The sequence below is a fragment of the Miscanthus floridulus genome, chromosome 8 (assembly GCF_019320115.1).
Source record: "Miscanthus floridulus cultivar M001 chromosome 8, ASM1932011v1, whole genome shotgun sequence".
NCBI lineage: Eukaryota > Viridiplantae > Streptophyta > Magnoliopsida > Poales > Poaceae > Miscanthus > Miscanthus floridulus.
The window spans coordinates 218,309,597-218,321,410 of NC_089587.1; positions in this window are offsets into that span (position 1 = coordinate 218,309,597).

Here is an 11,814-nt window from a genome sequence, read left to right on the forward strand (position 1 = left end):
AGCTAGAAATGGACGATGCACCTTTTTTTTGTTTTTTTTTCTTGTGATTGGATTAAAGCCCGTTTGGTGGCGCTCTCTGGCTGCATCGGTAGCTTTGGCACCAGAGCCAAACGAGCCACACCAAGCGCAGAGGAGGAACACTTCTGGGTGTCAAATAGAGGAACAAAAGCCGTTTTGCCACGAATGAGCTACGTTTTGCTTCGTTAGAAGAGCGGGTGCGCACATCGACCCTCCCACACAGCACTAGGATGAGTTTTTCCATGAAAAAAATAGAGTAAGAATCTTTGTTACTTAGTATTCTTCATTCCAAACTATATAAGACGTTTTGATTTTTAAAAGTTAAAATGTTTTATAATTTGCGATTGAGAGATTACTAGCTTAGTAAACACTTTAGGGCGAAGTAATATTCAGTGGATCGCTAAGATCTTCTGACTAGTTGACACTTCCATAAAAAATAAACGCTACTCCTCGCGAATTTGACTTCATGTTGCTATCCCCTCATCCTACAACTAAAAAGAATAAAGCGTGGACATCTTTTGGTGCAACATTTGTTTTGGTTCGTCCGTCAGTCTATTTTATACCCACACGATAGAAAAAGAAATTATCATCCCTGCGATCCCCGCCTGCTTTGAAGGAAACAAATCGATCACATGAGACCACATGCATGGAAGGAAACAATAATCATGCATGGAAGGAAACAATAATCATGCATGGAAGAAAACAATCATGCATGGAAGAAAACAATCATGCATGAAAAGAAACAATAATCATTTACTCTTTTTTCAAATAGTGGTCTTCATTTCGGAGCCCTTCATGCAGTCTAATAATGGCTGGGAAGCTAGGCTTGCGAGAACTTACTCTTAATTGGGTTGGGAGCTAGGGATGTAGCACTTCAATGGGTGTCTTGGTTGAGTTCTACAATTGTCAAAAATTGATGATGTTGATAAGATTGATAATCTTGTAACTCTGCAGTACCTTTCTTTTTTTTAAAAAAAAGGAGGACAAATGCTACTTATGGTCGAATCCATGTTCTTTTTGTTGTTTTGATATGATGCCCACAGCTCATAGCCCACATGTTAACTTTTCAGATGTGTTTGTAAAGAATCAAAAGGAGTTGGCCTAATGACAATCTTTCTTGTCGTCCTTTTCATACTAGGTAGCGTGCCCGTGCATTGCTACGGGATAACTAACAATTTATACTAAAAACACACGGATCGCACGATAAGATAACAATATTGTAAAAAATAAATACCAACGTTAAAGTGATATTTAATTTAAAAAGCAAAGTTTATGAATTTAACACAGTCATGGAGTGCACGACGTCACAGGCTCACAAACTCTACTTTATAGATCTTTTCCGTGATGCGGCTAAGATAATGTTTTATATTGGCAGGAAAAAATCTCTGATATCCATTTCTTTCATTGCAATCCATTTATCTGGACTGTAGGATCTACAGGAAGATAAAGAAGGCCTAGAGGGGGGTGAATAGGCCTGTAAAAAATCAACTCAAAACTCTGTTAGAACAGAGGGCGGCACTGCCGGCCTTACAGGGCGGCACTGCCGCTCTACAAAAATTAATCTAACACAGTTGAGATTTAACAAATAAGAACCTAACTCCACTAGCTGCTTAATCCTGCAATATAACTTTAAGATCCAGTTCGAAGACTGGATATCACAGAAACTTCACACAGATGTAAATCGAGCAACTAAACCCTAACAACAGCTAGCACCAAAGTAAACAGCAAGTATAATAAAGACGAAGCACACAAGACACAAGATTTATCTCGTGGTTCAGCTCACCACTAAGGTTTGTCTAAGTCCTTGTTGTTGAGGAAGCCACAAAAGGCTTGAGCTTACCATGAAGGCTTGCCTTACCCTCGTTCTCAAATGAAGAGAGTGAACTCTTGAAGTGAGGGGTGATTTCTTAGCTTTTGAATGAGGTTACAAACCTTCCAAGGCTGCCACACAAGTTGGCAAGCACAAGGGCGACGTCTAGCCGGCTAGGAGCAAGCTCCAAGAGTAACCAACCCTAGAACCGCTGGCCAAACATGAATCAAATGCTCTTAGACTTTGGGAATCAGTGGATCTACTCTCCAATCGAGTTTTGCTGCCTTTTCTCTCAAGTTTTGATGGTTGGAATCAAGGATTTGCTTGAGGAATGGAGAAGCAACTATGGAGGAGAGGGATGAGCTTTGGTTCTGTCTGTTTTCGAGCAGAGTGACTCAGTAAAGAAGATGACCGTTGTGGGCCGGGCCTGAGGGGTATAAATACCCCCTGAGTCCAACGGGCAGTTAAGGGCGGCACTGTCGCTCTTAACAGGGCGGCACTACCGCCCTAGCCAAAATAGGTAACATGATCTAAAATTTGGTTGGCTATTTTAACTAGGTGAGATTATGTAGATCTGTGAATTTGAGCATCTAGTTCAGCAGTTGACCAACTGTCCTAAAATCCCTCTTAATAGTACGGCTTTCCCTAAACTCAAATTTAAAACATAAAAGAATTTAAACCTCTTTTGAGCTGGATCTAGCCACCTTTCATAATTAGGACACCTATAACCTGTACATCATCCTCATTCTTTGATTCCCTGCTTGTCATCTCGATAAACCTTATTAGTCCTCTAATTTGGTGGTCATCAATGCCAAAACCCACAATAGGGCTTGATTGCACTTACAATCTCCCTCTTTTGGGTAATTGATGACAATCCAATTAGAGCTTACATATGATATGAAATCTAAACTGAGATTTTCGAATCATGGATGTAGGAGCCTCCCCCTAAATCTGTGAATAGAGATTTGAATTCTCAAACTGGCCTAAAAGGCCATAGTTCACATTTTAGGTGTGATGGGAGCCTCCCCCTACATCCATGCCTGTTGTGGGGTGCTGAACAAAGTATCACAAGAATAAACATGATGCATATGACAGGTTATATCAGTTCAAGCACACAAGATTCTGGCTGATACAGCAGAGGGCGGCACTACCGGCCCAATAGGGCGGCACTGCCGCCCTGACTATGTCAGTCAGGTAGCAAACAGATTTCTACAGCAGATCATATGAATATAAAACAACTTAAACTCAGAATATGACAAGCTAAAAACAGTAACCATGAATACATGTCCATATCCGAAGCAAATAAAGTCATAAAGTAGCATAATTTCATAAAATAGAGTTTTGAGCGACTCTCAAACTCACAACCTGACAACTACTCTCATCGGATCTGAACATAAGCGCAGCAGCGAAGAATCATATGGCGTTGAAAAACTATTGACCCCTCTAATTTTCTCCCCCTTTAGCATCAAGTACCAAAAAGAGAAGAAAAAGAAGAGAGATCACTCATCACTGTCGGAGTCGATGCGGGCACGTCCGACGACGTGGGTGTGCGAAGTGAAGCGTGCTGAACGTCGCGGAGGTACTGCCCCAGCTAATGTAGAAGGCCCTGGCTGATCCATCGAAGGACGTGGTCTCCTAGAATATGTGCGAAGCAAAGCTACCTGAACCTGTGGATCGGCCTCTATAGGGTGAATCTCTACACCAAGGTCCTCCTGCCTTGAGGGCTCCTCAAAATGCTGTCCCTGTGGGTACCCATAGTACTGACTGAATGGCTCATATGAGTGCTCATACTGCTGATCTTCTGGCTGCTCATCATGGTGCTCATCTGCCTGATCCTACTCCTCATCAGAAGAAGAAAGGCGAGGCAAGTTAGGAAACTGAGGTGGTGGCTGCACTGGTGGAAGTGGTGGCAGCCCTGCCATCTCCCTAGCATTCCTCACTGCTTCTCTGTTCTCCATTCGATCCTCATAAGCAGTCTGTGAAGCATATGTACAATGAGCAAAAATTGCCTTCATCTATGCACTCATCTTTCCCCACTTTGACTTCTTATTTTGTTCTCTAGCCCTGGACGGCTCAGGAATATCTCTGTGTTCAGCTCTAGAAGGATGAACGCCTGCTGTCCCACTATCTTCAAGTCCTCCAGTACCAGTGTGCTGAGTAGCTGAGCCAAGTCCCCCTAAACCACCATGGGTCTTTTTATCTTATAAACAGTGTGCTCACAATATTTAGGGAACCACATGCCAGTCACTCTCTCAATCATAAACATGAGGTAAGGAGCATAGGGCAAAGATCTCCTCCCATCATCCATGGCATATGCAAGCTCAACCCAAATAAACCTTGGAACATTAAATTTCTCACTGTTGGAAAACCTAGACAACACATTAGTGATATAGCCATTCAAATCTGTTGCATTGTCTTTAGGGTTGAGAGTGATCCTAAAGAGATTGTTCATGATGTAATAAAAACTCTTAAGCTTTGTTCTTGACCAATCAGGAACTGTAAGATTTTGATCCTCTGACATGAAACTTACTTCCATTGGCTCAAAACGACGCTCATTATGTATCCTCTCATATGCCCTGTGGATGTGTCCAAAACCAAGAATTCGACAGAAGGTGACAAAATCAATGCGATAATGTCGCCCATCAGTCATCCAATGAAGCTCATCCACTTCCCTGTTCCAATAGTAAGCAGCATGGAATTGAGCAAGAATCTCCCTATTCCAGTCATACCTGAAACTCATGATGTCTATCATCTCAAAGCGGTCACAGGTCTTGATTGCTGTAGCAAACTGATGATCATCCCTGCTCTCCAAGTCACCAAAGTCAATGTACTGCATCTTGCTAATCTTTCCCTTGGACTTAGATAGAATGGCTGTAGCATAAAATTCAGATTGGAAAGCATTCCAAAATCTATAATCAATACTATTTGATCTGTCAGAAGAGTAGGGATCAATCTCTCTGGCTTCACCTGTCTTCTTTCAACTCATGGAATAATCAATAACTCTATGATCATCACTGTTTTGGGGAGGAATGAGATCAAACCTATCGGTGTTATTTCTCATGTAGCTGCTATCAAACTCAGAAATGTGCAAAGGAGAATCAGGCCACACACGAATAGTTCTTCCTATCCTCTGAATGTTTTCCTCTTCAGCAAGGTCTTCATCAAGATCTCTGTCTCTGGGAGTATAGCTCGCCTGTCCTCTACCTCTCTTGACCTTTTGCTTGGTTGTCAACACCTTCCTTTTACCTCGGTCCATCTATGCAATATAAATGAGACTTGATAAGAAACTGTATAAGATAATGAGTTAGACATAGCTGCAAGCAGGTTTTAACAAGAAAAAGAACTTTGAAGATGACACAGGAAACTGTGCTGGATTTGAAATCAGCATGGTAGGGCGGCACTGCCGCCCCCTGAGGCCGACACTGCCGCTCTCAGTAGCTTCACTATTTCATCTTCAATTTTCTCGTTCTAGTTAAATCCTATTTCCAACAGTGTCTATTCATCATCATAATTTCAGAATCACAGTCTAAACAGAGAACACATGAAACCCTAGCCATGGATTTAAAAGATTGAGTATGAAAATCTTTAAAACAATTTTTGATAAGTGAATCTAATCCATTCTGAACTTCATCAGCTATATGAAATTGAGTATAGCAGTTAGAATCTGCGAGGGGTGCCATTAATGGTCCCAAGGGCGGCATTGCCGCTCTCCCTAAAATCATCCAACCGGTGAAATCCAAAATCAACTCGATTCAACCATCAAAAACCTTTCTAAATCATTCATACTCCCCCTAGAAACTAAAATCCATGTGTCGGTGTTTTGGACCGGGGGGTCCTCAACAACCAGTGAATTTGAACTGCGTGTTCCCAATCCCGGATGGTGATGCAAAGAGACACAAGGCTTATACTGGTTCGGGCAATTCGTGCCCTACGTCCAGTCTAAGAGATCGATCTTGTATTCCTTGCACCAAAGTGCTTGTAGTAGGGGGTTACAAGCCAGGTGAGAGAGGGAGCTAGTCCCAGGTCTCGGCGTGGAGTGGTGCGGGCTGCTTGAGACGCTGCTCTCAGGCAGCGGGGGAGCGGGCGGGAATTGAGTGAGTGCGTTTGCCCATGAGGGCCGGCGTGGTCCCCCTTTTTCTAGAAACGGCCCTAGCTGCTTCCTTTTATAGCCGCAAGGAGGGAGCCAAGAGTACATGAGAGAGCTACATGTGGAGCCTTAGCGAGGAAGGAAGATCTAGTACTGTGGCCTATTCCTGTAGCAGCACAGTGTCAGGAATGGCAATTGGTACTTGATCACTAGTGCGTCATGCCAGCCATGCCCGAGGCTGTTGAAGTTGTAGGGGTCCTCGTTGACGTCTAGTCAGCATGGCCTCCGCTGTAGGTGACATGCCGTGCCTTGTGAATTTTTGACTTGGTGGCGTGCCGAGGCCTGGCAGGTGTTTGTGGCTGACTGCGCAGAGGCCTAGGAGGTGACCTGAGTATGATGCGGGGGCCTCGGTGGTCAGCGTCGTACCCGGTTTAGGTGGAAAAGTGCAGGGCATGTGGCCGCAGGGCATGGTAACCCCTGCACCGTTAGTAAGGGATGGTAAAAAGGAGATTTGACTGTTGTCCCATCGCTCCTGTTGCTGTACCCTGCCGGTCGTGGCTGACGTAGTGGGTGCATTCAGGCGCATTAAATGGATGGGACAGCCTGCCAGAGGGATGGCCTCGGCGAGAGGGCCTCGGCGAGACGGCCTCGGCGGGGCGAATCGGAGAATCGGCTGAGGCCTCGGCGAGAGGGCCTCGGCGGAGCGAATCGGAGAATTGGCCTCAGCGAGAGGGCCTCGGCGAGGGACCTCGGCGGGGTGAATCGGAGAATCGGCCTCGGCGAGAGGGCCTCGGCAAGGGGCCTCGACAGGGCAAATCGGAGAATCAGCCTCGGCAAGAGGGCCTCGGCGGGGCGAATCGGAAAATCGGCCTCGATAAGAGGGCCTCGGCGAGGGGCCTCGGTGGGGCGAATCGGAGAATCGGCCTCAGCGAGGACCTCGGCAGGGCGAATCAGAGGCTCAAAACGACGCTCATTATGTATCCTCTCATATGCCCTGTGGATGTGTCCAAAACCAAGAATTCGACAGAAGGTGACAAAATCAATGCGATAATGTCGCCCATCAGTCATCCAATGAAGCTCATCCACTTCCCTGTTCCAATAGTAAGCAGCATGGAATTGAGCAAGAATCTCCCTATTCTAGTCATACCTGAAACTCATGATGTCTATCATCTCAAAGCGGTCACAGGTCTTGATTGCTGTAGCAAACTGATGATCGTCCCTGCTCTCCAAGTCACCAAAGTCAATGTACTGCATCTTGCTAATCTTTCCCTTGGACTTAGATAGAATGGCTGTAGCATAAAATTCAGATTGGAAAGCATTCCAAAATCTATAATCAATACTATTTGATCTGTCAGAAGAGTAGGGATCAATCTCTCTGGCTTCACCTGTCTTCTTTCAACTCATGGAATAATCAATAACTCTATGATCATCACTGTTTTGGGGAGGAATGAGATCGAACCTATCGGTGTTATTTCTCATGTAGCTGCTATCAAACTCAGAAATGTGCAAAGGAGAATCAGGCCACACACGAATAGTTCTTCCTATCCTCTGAATGTTTTCCTCTTCAGCAAGGTCTTCATCAAGATCTCTGTCTCTGGGAGTATAGCTCGCCTGTCCTCTACCTCTCTTGACCTTTTGCTTGGTTGTCAACACCTTCCTTTTACCTCGGTCCATCTATGCAATATAAATGAGACTTGATAAGAAACTGTATAAGATAATGAGTTAGACATAGCTGCAAGCAGGTTTTAACAAGAAAAAGAACTTTGAAGATGACACAGGAAACTGTGCTGGATTTGAAATCAGCATGGTAGGGCGGCACTGCCGCCCCCTGAGGCCGACACTGCCGCTCTCAGTAGCTTCACTATTTCATCTTCAATTTTCTCGTTCTAGTTAAATCCTATTTCCAACAGTGTCTATTCATCATCATAATTTCAGAATCACAGTCTAAACAGAGAACACATGAAACCCTAGCCATGGATTTAAAAGATTGAGTATGAAAATCTTTAAAACAATTTTTGATAAGTGAATCTAATCCATTCTGAACTTCATCAGCTATATGAAATTGAGTATAGCAGTTAGAATCTGCGAGGGGTGCCATTAATGGTCCCAAGGGCGGCATTGCCGCTCTCCCTAAAATCATCCAACCGGTGAAATCCAAAATCAACTCGATTCAACCATCAAAAACCTTTCTAAATCATTCATACTCCCCCTAGAAACTAAAATCCATGTGTCGGTGTTTTGGACCGGGGGGTCCTCAACAACCAGTGAATTTGAACTGCGTGTTCCCAATCCCGGATGGTGATGCAAAAAGACACAAGGCTTATACTGGTTCGGGCAATTCGTGCCCTACGTCCAGTCTAAGAGATCGATCTTGTATTCCTTGCACCAAAGTGCTTGTAGTAGGGGGTTACAAGCCAGGTGAGAGAGGGAGCTAGTCCCAGGTCTCGGCGTGGAGTGGTGCGGGCTGCTTGAGACGCTGCTCTCAGGCAGCGGGGGAGCGGGCGGGAATTGAGTGAGTGCGTTTGCCCATGAGGGCCGGCGTGGTCCCCCTTTTTCTAGAAACGGCCCTAGCTGCTTCCTTTTATAGCCGCAAGGAGGGAGCCAAGAGTACATGAGAGAGCTACATGTGGAGCCTTAGCGAGGAAGGAAGATCTAGTACTGTGGCCTATTCCTGTAGCAGCACAGTGTCAGGAATGGCAATTGGTACTTGATCACTAGTGCGTCATGCCAGCCATGCCCGAGGCTGTTGAAGTTGTAGGGGTCCTCGTTGACGTCTAGTCAGCATGGCCTCCGCTGTAGGTGACATGCCGTGCCTTGTGAATTTTTGACTTGGTGGCGTGCCGAGGCCTGGCAGGTGTTTGTGGCTGACTGCGCAGAGGCCTAGGAGGTGACCTGAGTATGATGCGGGGGCCTCGGTGGTCAGCGTCGTACCCGGTTTAGGTGGAAAAGTGCAGGGCATGTGGCCGCAGGGCATGGTAGCCCCTGCACCGTCAGTAAGGGATGGTAAAAAGGAGATTTGACCGTTGTCCCATCGCTCCTGTTGCTGTACCCTGCTGGTCGTGGCTGACGTAGTGGGTGCATTCAGGCGCATTAAATGGATGGGATAGCCTGCCAGAGGGATGGCCTCGGCGAGAGGGCCTCGGCGAGACGGCCTCGGCAGGGCGAATCGGAGAATCGGCTGAGGCCTCGGCGAGAGGGCCTCGGCGGAGTGAATCGGAGAATTGGCCTCGGCGAGAGGGCCTCGGCGGGGGACCTCGGCGGGGCGAATCGGCGAATCGGCCTCGGTGAGAGGGCCTCGGCAAGGGGCCTCGACGGGGCAAATCGGAGAATCGGCCTCGGCAAGAGGGCCTCGGCGGGGCGAATCGGAAAATCGGCCTCGATAAGAGGGCCTCGGCGAGGGGCCTCGGCGGGGCGAATCGGAGAATCGGCCTCAGCGAGGACCTCGGCAGGGCGAATCAGAGAATCGGCCTCGGCGAGAGGGCCTCGGCGGGGCGAATCGGAAAATCGGCCTCGGCGAGAGGGCCTCGGCGAGACGGCCTCGGCGGGGCGAATCGGAAAATTGGCTGAGGCCTCGTGGTTGTCCTTTGGCTTTGATATTTGTAAGGTATAAGCAATCTTTTCGGTTCTTGCTTAGGGTACCCCTTTTTATGGTATCCGACAGTAGCCCCCGAGCCTCGGGAGGAGTGCGAGCACTCTCCCTAAGGGTTTGTCGAGACTTGGCTTGCAGCTGCTCCCGTCGGGATTGTGTTTTGTTTTTTGAGGTTTCAGTGGGTGCGCGCGAGCGCACCCGCTGGGTCCCGAGGCCCTAGAGGAGTGGAGTCACTCCTCTAGGGGCTTTTTTGTGTTTTGAGTGAGGAGTTTTTATCGTATTTGCCGAGCCCACAAGTGCGAGTTCGGGTCGCGGGGTTTCGGCAAGGTGGCAGGGAGAGCCCCTGAGCTTTTGCACGAAGCAAGAGGGCGATCAGGAGTTCCCCTGGCTTTTTGTGCGACCCTCGGACCTCCCTACCGGTCTCGGACACGATTTACGTCATGGCAGAGGACGATGAGAAGGCCGAGGAGGAGGTGATGAAGCTTGGTGGAGGCGGCTAAGGCCCCTGGCACGTCGCTGGCCCGGCTGTTCAAAGAGGAGGTGGCTCCTCCTACGCCGTCCGTCGACGCTGGCGACCTCATATTCTGACCTGGGCCAAAGGGGTCATGTAATAGATTAGGACGTACATTATTGTACCATAACGTTTGTGGCCGTCGAGGCCTTTTCAGTACTTGTGTATATATGCTTTTTAATCATTTTCTATTATGTTTCCCAGCCCTTGCCCTCTGCCCCGTTTCTGAACATATCACTTGCAAAAAACTTCCTTGGAGCCCAAGCTGCCCCTCTGGCGAAAGGTGGTGAGGGAGTTGCCATAGCCCAGAGGCATAGGCAGTCTCGTGGCTCGGTTGGCCTTTTGGCCTCGAGGCATACTTTTGGTCCTTAGGTTTTTTACAATTGATTTGTCAGAGTACGTGAGAGAGTTTGGCGTAGGAAATTTTCGAAAAGATGACTAAAAAACGGTGTCCCCCTGTCTCGTTTTTAGACAAGTCCCTTGCAAAAACTTTCTTAGAGCCTAAGCTGCCCCTCGGGTGAAAGGTGGTGAGGATGTTGCCGTAGCCCAGAGGCGTAGGCTGTCTCACGGCTCAGCCAGCCTTTTGGCCTCGAGGCAAACTTTTGGTCCTTAGGTTTTTGCAAGTGATTTGTCAGAGTTCATGACAGAGTTTGGGATTTGGGGGGAGGTTCCCCCCTAGCCCCCGAGGGAGGCTCGGTTCTATAGAGGCAGAGTCGAGTCTCCCCCCTAGCATTATCATAATGCCGAACCTGTACCAATGGGCTCGGGGGGTTCCTCGAAAATTTAGAACAATTAAAGAACGATTCTTTATTGTATTTCAAGGAAAATTGTATGACGCTTGGGAATTTAAGGGTAGAAGCGATGTATCTGTTCTATGTTCCAAGTGTTGGTGAGGATTTCTCCCTTCTCGTAGGCTAGCTTGTAGGTCCCAGGCTTTAGTACTTGGGTGGGCCACCAACTTCTAAGTCATCGATGAGGTCACTGGCCTTCCTGGACTTGTCCTCGATGATGTCCACGCCGGCCTCGACGGTTCGCCCGATGTGCTCATCAAAGACCTAGGTGGTGCACTGCTGGTACGTGGCCCCTGCGTTTCTGAGACCACATGGCATAGTCACATAGCAGTACATGTCGAATGGGGTGATGAAAGAACTCGGCTCCTCAGGAGGTGGCGGGGTAGAGCTTGATGATGGGGAGTCGTTGCGCGCCATCGACGTCTTTCCCTTGCCTAGGCTTAAGCTATACAGGTCCCCAGCCAGGGACTCTATGCCAACAGCCAGGCATGGGATACAGGCGGAGCGCGGATCGTCGCCCTAAACTTGCGCGGTGTCGGGGTGGTCCCGCCCGTGTTGCGCCTGGCGAGCGCGACGAGAGTGGCGGCTCGGGCGCCGCCCGCGCCTAGGCTGCTGGTGCGTGATGTCGCCGTCGGTTGATGGGGCTTTGGGTGGGAGGAGTACCATGTTGTACTCGTATCCTAGAGACATGAACTCTAGGCTCCCGAACCAGATCATCGTGCCAAAATGAAGTGCTTGTAGTGGTCGTATGGGGTCTGCCATCCAGAACTTGTTGGGATAACTAAGCTTACACGCAGTATTCCCCTACCTGGCGTGCTAACTATCGGTGTTTCGGACCGGGGGGTCCTCAACCAACCAGTGAATTTGAACTGCGTGTTCCCAATCCCGGATGGTGATACAAAGAGACACAAGGCTTATACTGGTTCGGGCAATTCGTGCCCTACGTCCAGTCTGAGAGATCGATCTTGTATTCCTTGCACTGAAGTACTTGTAGTAGGGGGTTACAAG